This window comes from Corvus moneduloides, chromosome 2 (genome assembly GCF_009650955.1).
Source record: "Corvus moneduloides isolate bCorMon1 chromosome 2, bCorMon1.pri, whole genome shotgun sequence".
Lineage (NCBI taxonomy): Eukaryota > Metazoa > Chordata > Aves > Passeriformes > Corvidae > Corvus > Corvus moneduloides.
In genome coordinates this window covers 56020623-56034516 of record NC_045477.1, presented here as the reverse complement: position 1 = coordinate 56034516, position 13894 = coordinate 56020623, and the positions used below count along the sequence as shown (strand labels likewise).

Genomic DNA, 13894 nt, shown 5'->3' with positions numbered 1-13894 from the left:
CCTCCCTCTTTTTTAACTTGTCACTTTGCCAGAAGTATTTTTTCTTGAGGTTTTCAAGCTTTAATGGGGAGCCTATGGTTTTTAACATTTTATAACTCAAGCAAAGTTAAATGGAGTTTGATGGGAGAAATTATTTCTTTAGCCTGGGGGCTTTCTGTCTGCTGAATTTTGACAGCTTCCTGCAAACTGCAGAGATAAATTGGAACAGCTTTAAAAAGCAAAAAGAACCTAACAGGAATGGGATGTGTCATCCTGTCTTGTGAGGGCTACCAACCCTCTTGAAAAGAGGTCTGTGGTCATTTTAAGGGCCTCCTGTGGTCTGTTGGCATTACTATGCAACCCTGGGTATGGAATATGAAAGTAAAAACAGCACTTACCAGTGACAGGAAAGCATCTGACCATCTCATACATGGCATATTACTGTTGACTGAAACATTAGTAATTTCATAATACTCTATATTAAATAATTTTTCTTTATCCACTGTTTCTCTTAGCTGTTTAACAATTCATCTTGCATGCTGTTGCTTTCATGTAATTATAATATATCTGACAGGGCTTAATTGAAGGTTTAATAATTTCTCATTTTGTTTGCTTAGAGCATATTTATGACACTAGATTTCCAAGACTGCTTTTCTTAGGGAGCCTTCATGTACCTTTGAATGTCCATTTCTGAACAAGTGTGTATGAAAGGATTTTGGGTACTAAGAATGTGTTATAATATCTCCCATCTCATAGGATTCCATAGATATAATTAGCAGCTTCTTTCTGGCATATTGCAGTTTGTTAAATCAACACCATTATGCCCATTCCACATGGTTATTTAGTCTTGTTGCTCCTTTATTTTAGGGTAAAAATGATTGATAGGATGACCTGTAAGCTGAGCCTCTCTCCTAGAGAACTTCCAGGCACTGCCCAGGAATCTCTCTATTAAATTATCAGCTGCTAATTATCTACGTCCAGTTTTAAGATCTGCCATGACGTACAATGTTAGCAGGATCTCTTTAACCTCTTGTTAGGAATAAGCTAACTGGGAATATGCCTGACTCTTCCTCGGCTGCGTCAGCTGACAGCATTCCTTGGAGATGTGAGCTGCTTGCTCACATGGTGGCTCAGGAAAACTATGTTCACTGCTAATGTGAAGATCAGTATCTATTTTCCTGTGGTTTGCAATGTTACAAAGTGTACCTCTTTTATCTAGCTAATAATTTGAACACTCTACTCTTCTGACCTGCTAAAAACCAGTAAAATCGGATGTCTCATTTTTTCTTTTTATCAATATTAAAGTTCTAAGTACATTGATCTACTTTTGGCTAAAATGAAGCCCTCTTGACACTAGTTTACCACCTCTCTGTTATTTATGGTGTTGCTTTCAGAATCATTATGGTCCTTTACTGCAGACAAACACTCAATAAAATTACTTTGTTTCATAGTGCAGAAAGACCATGAACTTTGGTTGTTAATTTCTGCCCTGTGGTCTCAAAAATATTATATGTGCCGAAAGTGAGACGATAACTAAGCATTTGGGAGTAAATATCCCTGTGTTCTAGATTTTGTACAATACAGAAGACTGAATGTTTTTGGAGATACTGTTCAGAACAGGATTGAAACTGTCAGGCACCATCTGCTGTGAGATTGACTGACCATGATTCAGACAAATATCATTTAGAGATTTAGAAACATTAAGAAAATCATGTAGAAGTTTTGCTTTCTTTTTTTTCTGCTTTTCTTTCCCAGTGGTCACCTTTCATACTAAATTTTAAGTGGATTTACATTTGAATTTCTGTTTGTGCAAAAAAGGAAGGAAATGCAATATTGATCTTTCAGTTTCATGATAATAATATTGTGGTATTCAGTATAAAATTTCATTCTGAAATAAATAACCTGTAAGTATTTATTCCAAACATACAGTGCTGCAAAAATGAATTGAATCATGTATAATTATAAATACGGGGTTCAGAATTTATTTAAATGCCTCCTATTTTTGTGAACTGCAGAGATTTTTTTGATGAACCTGATTTTTAAGACAGTTCTGCAACTTACCACATATGTGATCCCCTCTACTCAGCCCTGGTGAGACACATCTGGAGCGCTGGGTGCGGTGCCCTGCTCCCCAGTGCAAGACAGGCTTGTCTGTCAAACTCTGCCACACTGAGCTGTCTGTGTGCGTAGCTGGGGCTTTCCACCCCCTGCACTGACCCGCGGTTACGGAGGTGCCCCAAAGGCACGCACCACTGGATAACTGAGCGTTTGCAGCTGATCCTATCTGAAACCTGCGCAAAATTTCGGGGGGGCTTTCAGGAATTTCAGAGGATTTCTCATACATCGTCACCTGCATATCCTGCTCAAGGGCCAGACATATTTGCTAGCTGTCCCAGAGACAGCAGGCGAGTCTGAGCTCCAAACAAGTATCACTGGTCCACTCTGCTGACTCCACAAGCAGGTGTCCTATCTGTACCTTTAGAATCTCACTCACCTGTGACTTGGCTTCTCCACCTTGAGAGCAACACTACTGGCCTTGTAAAACACTTGTAATCAAAATGTTGCAAAGAAAAATATGGGAAGATCTTTTGCCAAATTGCAGTCTAATTTCTGTGATGATGTCTCAAACTGGTGTTATTCAGCATTGTGGTACTTTATTTAAATCCCTACTTCCTATTTCTTTCAAGAGGCAAGAATGGTTGTTTGAATTTAAAAAAAAAGTAAATAATTTGATTAATTATAATTTCTGTCACATCACAAGTGGTTTTAAATTTACCTAACAAGACACATGCAAGGGGTTTGGGTCTAATACTAAGGTAAGTAACTATGACTCTGGTAGTGAATAGGTTTGCAGTTTGGTTTTGTGTTTGACTTGACTGTAGCCCAAGTCCTGCTCAGCTTGGCTGAGTGCTCTGTTTAAATCAGCAGCCTATTTATGGATCCTAGCAGCACTGAGGTGTGTCAGGTTGAACATACACTTCTTCTTTCTCTGTTATCTTTGGTACTTTCCTCCTTCAAACAATCACTGATGTAAAGTATATGAGAATGTATGAAATCTGACATGTAGGTCAAAGCAAAGTAACCAATTAATCTGTATGAAGTGATAACCTAATTTTCTCAGAGGGATTCAGCAACAGTAAATAAATGCTAGTAGTTCCTTGAGCTAGTATACCGAGAGCTGAGGGGTAAACCTGTTTTCACAACTTTTTTGGGGGGACTAGTCATCTTAATGAGTGTCAGTTCTTCAGCTTTTAGAAATCTTGGTTATGAGCCAGAAACACACGGGCTTGGGTTTAACAGAGAGATTAAGGTTCCACTACTGAACAGTAGTGGTGCAAAGCACCCTTAGAAGAGACATGACAGTGTAAATGCAAGTGCAGTATATGACTCATGCCCCAGCTGTAGGAGCTGCCTGAGCTTTCCAGGGAAGGAAAAACAAGAATCACATTAAGGATTGGATCTTTGCTCTACTCTCCCGCCATCATTTATTTTCTCCTATTATTGGGCATTCACCCTTTGCAAGGGCTGAAAGGAAATGTCCTTACATGGACAAAAGCTTCTGTCTCTTTTGTGCTCACAAAGTCAGATCAGATGTCCTCCCCTCACCAGCAATCCCATTCTGTCTAGGGAAGGAAACTCCTTCTTCCTTCCTATGGCTAGAATAGGATCAGGCTCAGACACCTGTTGGTGGGCTCATGGTTATCCTCACCCATCCAGACCAGTCTCATAAAGTCCGTGCACTGAGGGACAGAACGTAGGTTATCCTTGTCTCCCTTGCTGTCCTCTGGTAGGCCTTTTGAATTTACCTCCCTGTGGGAATATTTAGCACAAGGAGACTACCAGCAGCAATTACCTTCCCACCCCTCTTTCAGTTCCTCTCCTGTCCAGAAGGAGGGAAAAGGCATCCTCGATAAAGCTGTATTACTGCTCCACTTTGATAAGGAATATTGTGTAGATAGCTGTAATGTGGATAAAAGGCTTGTTATGTACCTGAGAGTCCTTGTAGATACCTTCAAAGCTGACCTTAATAACTAATGCAGATATGTGTCTAATAATCACCCTGTGAGTTGTCATTGTTTTTTTAAAAATCAAGGAGCAAAAAGAAGCAGAAGCCAAATTCACATCACACAGTTTTAAGCTGCGTGTATTCCTGCCAGCAAAATTTATATCTGTTGAGATGTGAGCAGGCAGCTAAGTCCAATTTGAATGAAACTGGAATCCATAAAAATTAAAAACATAATTTATATTCCCTATCACAGTAGTATGGCTGCCTCTAAAGACAAATACATATGCAAATAATTTAAAGCAGGGCTTAGGTATATGATTGAAATCTCTGTTTGAGCAAGAATGCAGACAGTTACATAATTTGTCCACAAAATCTAGTTACACACTTGTGGTTTTTTGCAAATATGTGTGCTGCTAGCATTTCAATATGGCATCCTTAAAACAATTTTCTGCTAGTGCCCCCCATCAACTTCCCCTGTGCATAGAGAAAAATTTAACCAGACAATTTTATATCATAAGGCTTACCTTGGAACGTTTGCTCTTACCTTTTAGAAACAACCATTTTGTGACTGCTTTGACAACCACTGCTGTAGTGACAACACCAAACACAGCTGCCTACTCCCAAATCTAAGCCCAAGAGACATATTAAGACTTTTGTTTTCCCCAGGGCTGCAGAACTGGAAACTCTGACAGTGCAAGACTGGAGAGAAGTTGATGTTGTTATGTTCAAATCTTTGGGGTTTTGTGCCTTGTTTTGGGCCCCAACAACCCTCCCTCACTGAGTGTATAGAGAGACAGGATTGTGGACGGAAAGAGCTCTGAAGATTTTTCTTGGATTAACATTCTGGGCTATGTGGTGACTGTGAAGTCCTGTAGTGGGTGAATGAGGATGAGGGGACAGGACCTCACAGACCTGGAGGAGGAGCCAGGAATGCTGTCCTGTGACAGGCACGCACACATCAGTCATGCCTATCCCCACAAATACAGTGCGACAACACTGCAAAACAGTTTTTCCCTCCAGCAACATTAATACTTAAACCAATTTCTGCTGATGATTTAGTGCTATTCAGGGATGAAGTGAAGTGAGATGAAGCTAGGGGAAATTGGATCAACTTTTCATTAGTTTTGATGACATAATTTGAAGAAAGAGCAGCTGAAGGCACTCAGTGAATGCAACTCAGGGTATTTTTCCTTATTATGAGCTCTTCCAGGCGAACTCATTTAAAGCATGGGGAAATATTATTCTGTCTGGACTAGCCTGGACTGCAGGAAGTGCTTAGGTTATGCATCAGATCAGTGGGAATTAAAATGAGCACTTATCAAAGGAGATTTGTGTGATTGAAAAGTATATCGCTACCTTTCTGATAGTAAGAAGAGTGGGTTTCTGCATGTCATTGTCAAGTCTCTGGTTCACCTTGGTGGTACGGTGGGATAAGCCACACTGCACTGAAAAAGAGGAAAGCCTGGGACATGTCCCAGCAGACAGGGCTATGGTGCAACTGAGACCAGAATGCATGAATGAGTAGAGTTCGACTCCTCTCATCCAGACAGAAGAACTTGGAAATCAAAGCCTGTTTTACCAACTTCCTTATTTTTTGCAAGCCCTTAAACTGCATTGTTGGTGAGACAGTGATTCTGAACAAATGGGCACAAATGCTAAGTTGCAATTATCTATTTGCCAAACTCCATCAAAACCCATGAACAGTATAATGAGCTCCAGCATGTGCAAATATGTCACTATAGACAGGGAAAGAAGCCAAAGTGGCCAGGAAGAAAAGCTGCTCCCTATTGACGGAACAGCTAGTTTTGGTGTGTATCTAACAGTGATGAAATCAGCTATTTGACATCAGCTGTAGAGATGTACAAGTTCTTTGTGCGTCATGTTCTGTAATATTGATGCAAATCTCCAGGTAGGTGTGGAGATTCAGGAGGACAGGTCTTTCCAGTAACTGACCAGCATTGCTATGTGCAATGAAATGAGTCACTGGCCCAGGGGTTCAGACTTTTCTGTTGTTTCCAGGCTAGGATGAGGATGGGAACAAGAGGAGGGCTGAAGGACAGCATTTTCCCAGTCCCCTACCAGCAATGTTCCTCCTGCCGATGATCACAACAGCCCACCCTACTTTTTGGTACTTTAGTCTGAAGGTCCTTGTTCTCCCCACTCATGTGCCCTTGAAAAGTTATTTAATTTCTGCTTTCTCCTGTCTCTCATTTGCCTCAGTTTCCTCTCCTCTGCTGCTGCCTGTTTTGAAACTACAGCATTTTGGTGCTTTTTACCAGATCTGCTTGTCTTTTCAGAAAAGTTCTCTCCACCTCTCAACTTACATTTCTTCTACTTATTTTCCCCTCAGATTCTGCCTTGGGAACCAGTTCTGTAATGGCTATGCTGCATCAAATGGTCACACTCATCAGGAGAGTCACAGCCACTGGTAGGGACAGTAACCAGGCTGTACTCTGTGTTCTTATGATGCTTTACTTTTTCCACTGTTGTCATTCATCGTTTTCTGATGCATGTTAGAAAATAAAGCAAGAAAGGTCAAAATTATAAGCCTGTTGGTATTGATATTAATTTCTGTAAACCTGCTTTTTGGCAACAGTCATGACTTAAGGGGTTGCTGTGACACTGGGTTTGCATGATTTCATAACATACAAGGAAATGTAAGATTCATTTTCTAAAATATCTTTATCACAGATTGCTGTAAATTATTATTATTAAAGCAATTATAGCTACTACTAATAAGGAAAATGTATATCTAAAGTTATTCAAAGCTTGTGCCAGAAAAGTAAGTATGTGTGTATGTATAGATATACACCAACAGTAGCAGTAATTAATAGTAGAAGCTAGTTTATATTTAAATATTACAGGCTACCAGGAAATTGTAGCTTGTAAGCAGCAAATATAGCCATTATTTATTAGCTATATGCCTGCCTATTACCAGTACAGCACACACCAAACTCTTTGGAGAAGTAAAACCTCAAAATCAATGAGACAAAGTCACACTTCAAAACTTATCCACATCACAATGTTTGGAGTCAGTTAGGTTCCCCCAGTGAAGGTCCAACTTATTCAGGAAATCTCATAAAAAAGTTCATGCAGGGGGAATACTCAGAGAAAAAGGGCTCCATTTTGGGTAGTAGCAAGTCAGAATTAAATCACAGGGATGGATATAAAGGGGTGTAGGATTCCAACACCTGGAGCAGCCAATAGATGATGCTATTTTCTATTTTTCACTGGTACAGTCATTAGACAATGATGCTTTCTCACAGACCAGTTTTTGGCTTTGCAGACTGTACAGAATACATCAAGAAATACATTTAACATGGGATCAGAATTACACAATGCAGTGGAAGGGATGTACATCACCAGTAGGCCCTGGCAGGGTAGGACATGCTGGCAGAGTGTTGCAGCTGGAGAGACTTGCCATCCTTTTCTGAGTCATGGATATTTCTCAGTTTTCCAATCCAAATCCCAATCTGCAGAAAGATATAATGCTTTTCTTCCTCATGGGGTGGGGAAATTTTAAGACAAGTACTGAAAATATAAAATATAATAAAATCTCTGCTGAAAGAACACAGCAATGAGGTTCGAGCAAGTATTAAGATTACATCTTTTCTGTAAGAGCTTTTTCCAGAGGTTTCTCTCCCTCTGTGCTACCTCTCAAATCATAACTCATTGCTCATGAACTAGAACAATGAGATGCACATTTATACAGACTTGGAGTTGAAGGAAGCCACGTTCCCATGGCTACCCAGCAATAAAGTCTTATTCAAAAAGGTGAAAACCTTTTGCCAAGAACATGCCACTTTTCTGAGGCCACTTTAGGTTCTGCAAAAGAATTCTTTGGGGGAGATATCAGAACGTGCGTGGCAGGATGTGCTGCGCATGTGAGAAGAAGGGAGTTGGAGAGCCTGAATGAAGCAGTTCCCAGAAGTACATATGTGTCCTGGGGATGAAGCAGGATATTGGTGCAAGGTGTCAGATGAAGAAGGATTTAAATAGAGACAGTAGAATTGATCTGAGCAGGAGTTTCTGGCAGTATTTCTTTGCCCTCTGGTCCTCAGTTTTAATTGCTTCATTCACACTGCTCTCACACAATTATCCACAAAACTGGCTAAGAGATTTCCAAGAGGATTAGCAAGATAACTCCTTATAAGATAATGCAGTTGTGTCCAACTCACTGTGTCCTGGAAGAGTAGAGGAGGGAAATCAAAGATGTCATGCAGTCCATCCATCTGTTTTGGGGAGGAACCAGATCTTAAATCTTTTTCAGTAGCTGTTTGGTGGAGACATTGCAAACAGTAAAGTGAGTCATCACCATCCCTACAGCAATCTTTAGCATAATCAAAAATTCCTACAATAAACCCAATTCTTTCCTCCTAAATCGTATTTTCTAAGTGTCTTATCCCTCTCATAGGCTCCAATAATTTTACATTTCTTCAGTGTACAAGGATCACAGCTGGACCTACTATTCCAGCTGTGGCTTACTCCATTACAAATAGAGCAGAATAATTAGTTCCTGTGTCTCATGTGTATCTCCCCTGTCAATAGAGAAATAGAGCTGTCTTTTCTACCCTGCAGGTTCACACAGTTGACTCTTCTTTTCTTACTTATCCATTATGCTCTGTAGTACTTCTCCCTGCTACATAATTTCCCATTTTGGACTCATTCATTTAGTGTCTTCCTTAGTGGACCACTTTGCTCTTCTCTTTGCAGAATTCTACCCTTCAGATGTCATGCTTTAGGTTGTTTTGTTTTTCAGTTTATCCAGATTAATTTTAATTTTGAACCTGTCCTCCAGAGTTCTTATACGCTTTTCTCCTTCATGTTATCTGCAAATTTATATATATTTTCAGTTAATTAACAGTCCACAAAAAATACATAATCAGTGGGGTAGGTTTCTACAGGGCTCCATCCTTTTCAGTGTGACAAAAAGACACTGGTAACTACTCTTTCAGCTCAGTTTAAATCTGTATGTTTACAACTTGCTGTTGTAGCTGCCTTTTCTTTACTACCCCACAGTCATTTTCTTTTCCATTCTCTTTGTAAATTGCTCCATCTGATATGAAGGTCTAAGGGAGGTGGGAAAAGGGACTGAATTAACAGTGAAATTCAACAGAAGTTTTTGCTAAACCAGCAGACCTGCAGCAAGAAGAAAGCAGTTGTAAATCCTTGCTGAAATAAAGTAGTCACAGCACTGGGCAAAGAAAAGTCCATCACCAAAATCACACAGCAGTCTGATGTGATCCCTGTTCTTTACCTGAAAGCATTAGGCCAATTGCGAGGTTTGGACGGGCAACATGTGATCAGTTCTTGGAGTAGCTTCAATTCCATTATAGACTAGAGAGTGTGAAAAGAAGTGTTGGCTACCTCCAGGACACCTAAGATACATTTCACAAAAGCTTAGAAATGAAAACGACCTCAGGAGGTAATATAGCCGTGCCTTCCACTCAAAAAAAGGATGGACACCAATTCAGAATTAGCACTGCTGGCTTCATCCAGACAAATCCCAAAAACCTCCAAGGGTGTAGTTTGTACAACTGCTTCAGGCATCTGTTCCAGCTCTGTGATATCTTCCTAGTAATAAAGTACTTCCTTATGTCCAGTCCTGTTTGCTCGATCCCTTGGTGTTTCTGTCTCCACTTTGGACAGACAGCACCAGGAGACTGTGATGGAGGAGGGTGTTGGACTCTGAACAGAATCAACATGTTCACAGATGACAACTGTTAAAACAAGTGCAAGTTGCTTCATAGGACTCTGATCTGAAAGGTCGTGATTGAGCACTGTTCCATCCTATCTGTCATCTCTATAGCCCCCGGGCTGACTCATCTAGACCTACTATCACACTGTAATCTTCTGACTGCAGGAAGCTCATGACACTCTGAAGATGAGATCTGGTAGTTGTCTGATGGGTGGAAACACATGGCAACATCTCCTGAGTGATAGCTGCAGTGGAGGTGGTTGTAAAGCTGTGATCGGGACAGTGACAACCCTGTTGTCCTGCTGATTTGAGAATATCTGCTTTTGAGAAGCAAATTGCCCTTAAAGATGGAGGGGCCAAAAAAGGCAAGACGTATTTGTATGTGTGTCCTCCAGCAGTATTTGGTATCTCTCTGTCATTTCACGCAGTGGCATCATTGATCTTCGTGGTATTGACAGTATTGTTGAAGTCTTTACTCTAGAGTTGTCATAATCTTTTACTGCACATGAATCCTGAGTTTAAATGGCTAGGAGTTGATCCACCTTTTTTATCCTCTACCCCATAAAAAAGAAATCCCCTTTCTTTTAGCTTCTTTCTTCCACAAGTCTCAGAAAAACAACAGTGACACTGGAAAAAATGCAAAAAATTTAATAATTGTGAAATATAAGTATTGCATTCTAAAAGCTTCATAAAACTACCAAGCAATTCCTGTGGCCTTTTAGGTTTTATGTACATGATATATTGCAGAAGAAAAGGCATAACTTTATAATAAAGAATAAAAATACTTATTTTAAAAGAATCCAATATAGATACATATGCAATATAAGCACCTCCTTTTTTCATTTTCTCCAGGAAAAGAAAAAAGTTTAAAAGATCCAAATATCCAAAGATGCTGGCTTCTTCCTGGGAATGCCCTTGAATATTACTTTTGGTAGAAGGTGCCTTATATGAAATTTGTTCTTCACTTCTCAGGATTTTCCTAATGTCTCACAGCATGAAAATTATATTGCTTCTGATAAAATCTGTAGAGCCTGGTTGAGATTTGCTCTGATGGGGCAGGAAATGGGCATTACCCATAAATAAAAAATCAAGATTAACCAGAATCAAAGGGGTTTTTTTTCCAAGAAAATTAATTTCCTGTTAAAATTGGCAGCGTGTCAAATCTGATGAGTTGTCTCAAGTTTTGGGAGACAGAAGGTCTCCCAAATGCACAGGATAAAGCACCAAAAATTATGGGGTTTCTGGCATACATACTAACACTAGCACCAAGGTTTCTTTTCCTCTTCCGCTTGCACTGACAAGACTAGAACTAGCTCTGTCAAAATCCAGAAAATGACAGTCATAGTGCAGGAAGACAAAGTGACAAGGGATTTATTCCTTGACTTTGATGTTAAAATGCTCATGCAGTACAGATCTGTCTTCTGGTTGTTCCTCTCCAGTAAAAGAGCTAACATTAGGAGCAAAAATTCAGCCCTCGCCCTATTTTTCAGAATACTGTTATTGCAGTTGGTGTAAGCGTGGTAGGTACTTAACTCTGTGAAGAAATGCCCTGATTCTTCTTGTGTGTGCTGTTCATTAACATTTAGAAAACAGGCAAGGATTCTTTCTCAGTAAATGTCAAGAAAAAATGTGCATTTGATTTTTTCCTCTACAACATGCACTTCCAATCCTAGTATTTTGTTCTATAATTACACTTCAAATGAAAGTACGGAACAGGTCACCATATTGGAAACGCCTCCTCAAAAATCAATGAGTCTTTCCTATTCTGGATTGCATTACAGATAAGAATGCTGCCGTAATCCTTTTCATGAGGGAAAAATATAGAGACCTTTATATAGCACTATAAATGATGTCTCTCCAGAGTGAGCAGCAGCATTTCTCAAATAGCTGCTAATAAGACTAAATATGGTAGAGCATTGCAGTGAATCACAGTGTTGTGCTGGGTTATGCAACCCTCTAAGGTCACTTACGTAAAGAAGAGAACAACTGGAGTGCAAGCAAATTCCTCTATTAATTAATTTGTAAGGCACAAGTGGCATTTAAAGAGAAAACATCTCATGACCCGCTCTTGCAATGGGATGCAAGACTCTGGCACAAATGTAATTGTTCTCTGTGTTTTCTCAGCACATCTGAACCGCTGGATCCACAAGCTGTTGGGAATAATTCTGGTTGAACCCACTCAGCCCTCTCTTGGATTCCTTCTGACCTCGGGCAGAGGGGAGGTTGCTGGTACAGCTCAAATTATGTGGCTGTTTATAAAATTATCTTAGGGGTATATAGGAAAGAGGAGGAAACCAATGCTCCAGTAAATGTCATACTGTGAAAAGTTGGATCAAGAGCCTCCTCCTGTAAGTTTAGAAGGTCTTGCCCCTTCCTGACCCTGAGTATTACTGACCTCTAAAATTCCTATTGCTACCCACTTTTGCTCTTTAATAAGAGGAGACAAATTCTGGGTTGTTCATGGCAACTGAGTTCCCTTCCATTGCTTTCTGTGTTTCAAAGCCATTCAGAATTTTCTACTGGAATAGGAAAAGAGGATCCATGGCATTCAGTAATAATTATAACTTGAAATTTAAGCTGCAATAGAAACATGTCAGATTTCATGAAATGTGGGAATATCTCTGCATGCAAAATTTCATTTTTGCCCTTTAAGGAATTTATATACATGGGCATTTGTGTAAAATTATTCAGATTCTGTGCAAGAAGGAAGTATACCAAAGACCAGCTCATTGCAAAACAAGCACAAGTTTCATCTTGAATCCATCAGTTGCAGCTAACAACAAATTAGCCACTGAGTTAATTACTGGCATTGTAGATGGCAATGCAAATTGAATATTTGCTTTACGATCACTGTGGTACTTCCCCACATGATCGAAAGGGAAAAGAACTCCTATAGAGAGATTTTTCAGCTTAGGCTCTGTACTCAGAATTTCCCTAGTCACTGTTATATTTCAGACACATGACAGATGCCCAGAAGGACTGAGAGAAGATTTTTTATTCTGTGGCAAAATTTCGTGGTTTGAGGCCTTCTCTGTGATCTGAGAGATATTGAGGAGGATGCAGACCACTGGAGAAGAGCTAGATAAACTTTAAATCAAAAACTGTGAAATACTGAAGTGTTTTGAAGGTGGTGTTTTCATGCTGGAGCAGGGAAGAGGATTCTTAGGGTCCAGGTCCTCTTTAGAGGGATGTGGATAGCTGCTACAATTGATCAAAACTATGAGTGAAGAGAAAACACAAAACCACTCATGGACCTTTGCCTCACAGACATCATTAAGATAGAGGTGAAAGGCATGAGATGGACTTCTGCTAAGCCTTCTCAAAGGATCAGGATACAATTGCTGTTTACACAGCACATTCTGTTGCACTTTCCTTAGTTTTGTCTGTGTCATCTTTCACATGTTTGCAGAAAGCTTCAAACGCTTGAGTGGAGGAACTCTGTCTGCTAAGGGTGCTCAGAGATAATGGGCTTCATCTTCTCAGATGCTGAGAGATGGGACAGGGACCCTGCCTAATGTCTGTGCTATCTGTTAGAGCAGATCCTGGTTACTCATTCCTCAGCCCTTTCTTGTCAGCCCCAACAAAAGGTTTCAGTGTGATTTGTTCACTGACTGCAATGAAGTTGGTTACAGTTACTGAGCATCCTCACAGCAACTTCCTTTCTCTGGTGAGCACTATGGTGCTTTCCTTTTACCTTTGGAAAGAGATGTCCTTGCTTGCAGAGCCCATGGCTTACTCCCTTGATTGTGGAGGGTTCCTTTGATTCTTTCAACAGCTCAGGGGTTTCCCTGACAAAGTTAAGCCAGTTTTCACACACTATTTTCGCCACCACAGGAAAAGCTAATCGTTCAGCACTTCAGGGAAGCAGCAGGAGAGCCAAATTTCTAGACTTTTTTTCTTGATGCCAAATTTGTGCAATTTATAAGGAAATTTAATTTTGCAGGAGAAAACCCTTAAAAAAGACAGCATGGTGCACAGGTTTCATTCCATCCAACAGCATCAGCTATATTTATTTATAAGAAGATGTGGTTTGTCACATCTCTCTACTCTGTTCAAAAAGTTACAGCACAAAGAAATTAGAGAACAGTGGTGGTGAGAACACAATTGTGTGTCGATGTGGTGCCTGAAGGACGCTGAGACAGAATTTACAGCTGAAATATTTAACCTGAAGTATAAATTCTTTCATACATAGACTATAAACTCTCTCAGGT

The 13894-nt window shown here is 40.0% G+C and overlaps 1 long non-coding RNA gene across 1 annotated transcript in view; it reads left to right on the top strand.

Annotated features, from left to right (window-relative positions):
- Nucleotides 1–13894, top strand: part of LOC116439777 — a 67729-nt gene that overhangs the window by 36366 nt on the left and 17469 nt on the right. The window contains exon 3 of the long non-coding RNA XR_004238270.1: nucleotides 6336–6413. This is a non-coding gene — a long non-coding RNA (uncharacterized LOC116439777). The remainder of the gene's footprint in view (nucleotides 1–6335; nucleotides 6414–13894) is intronic.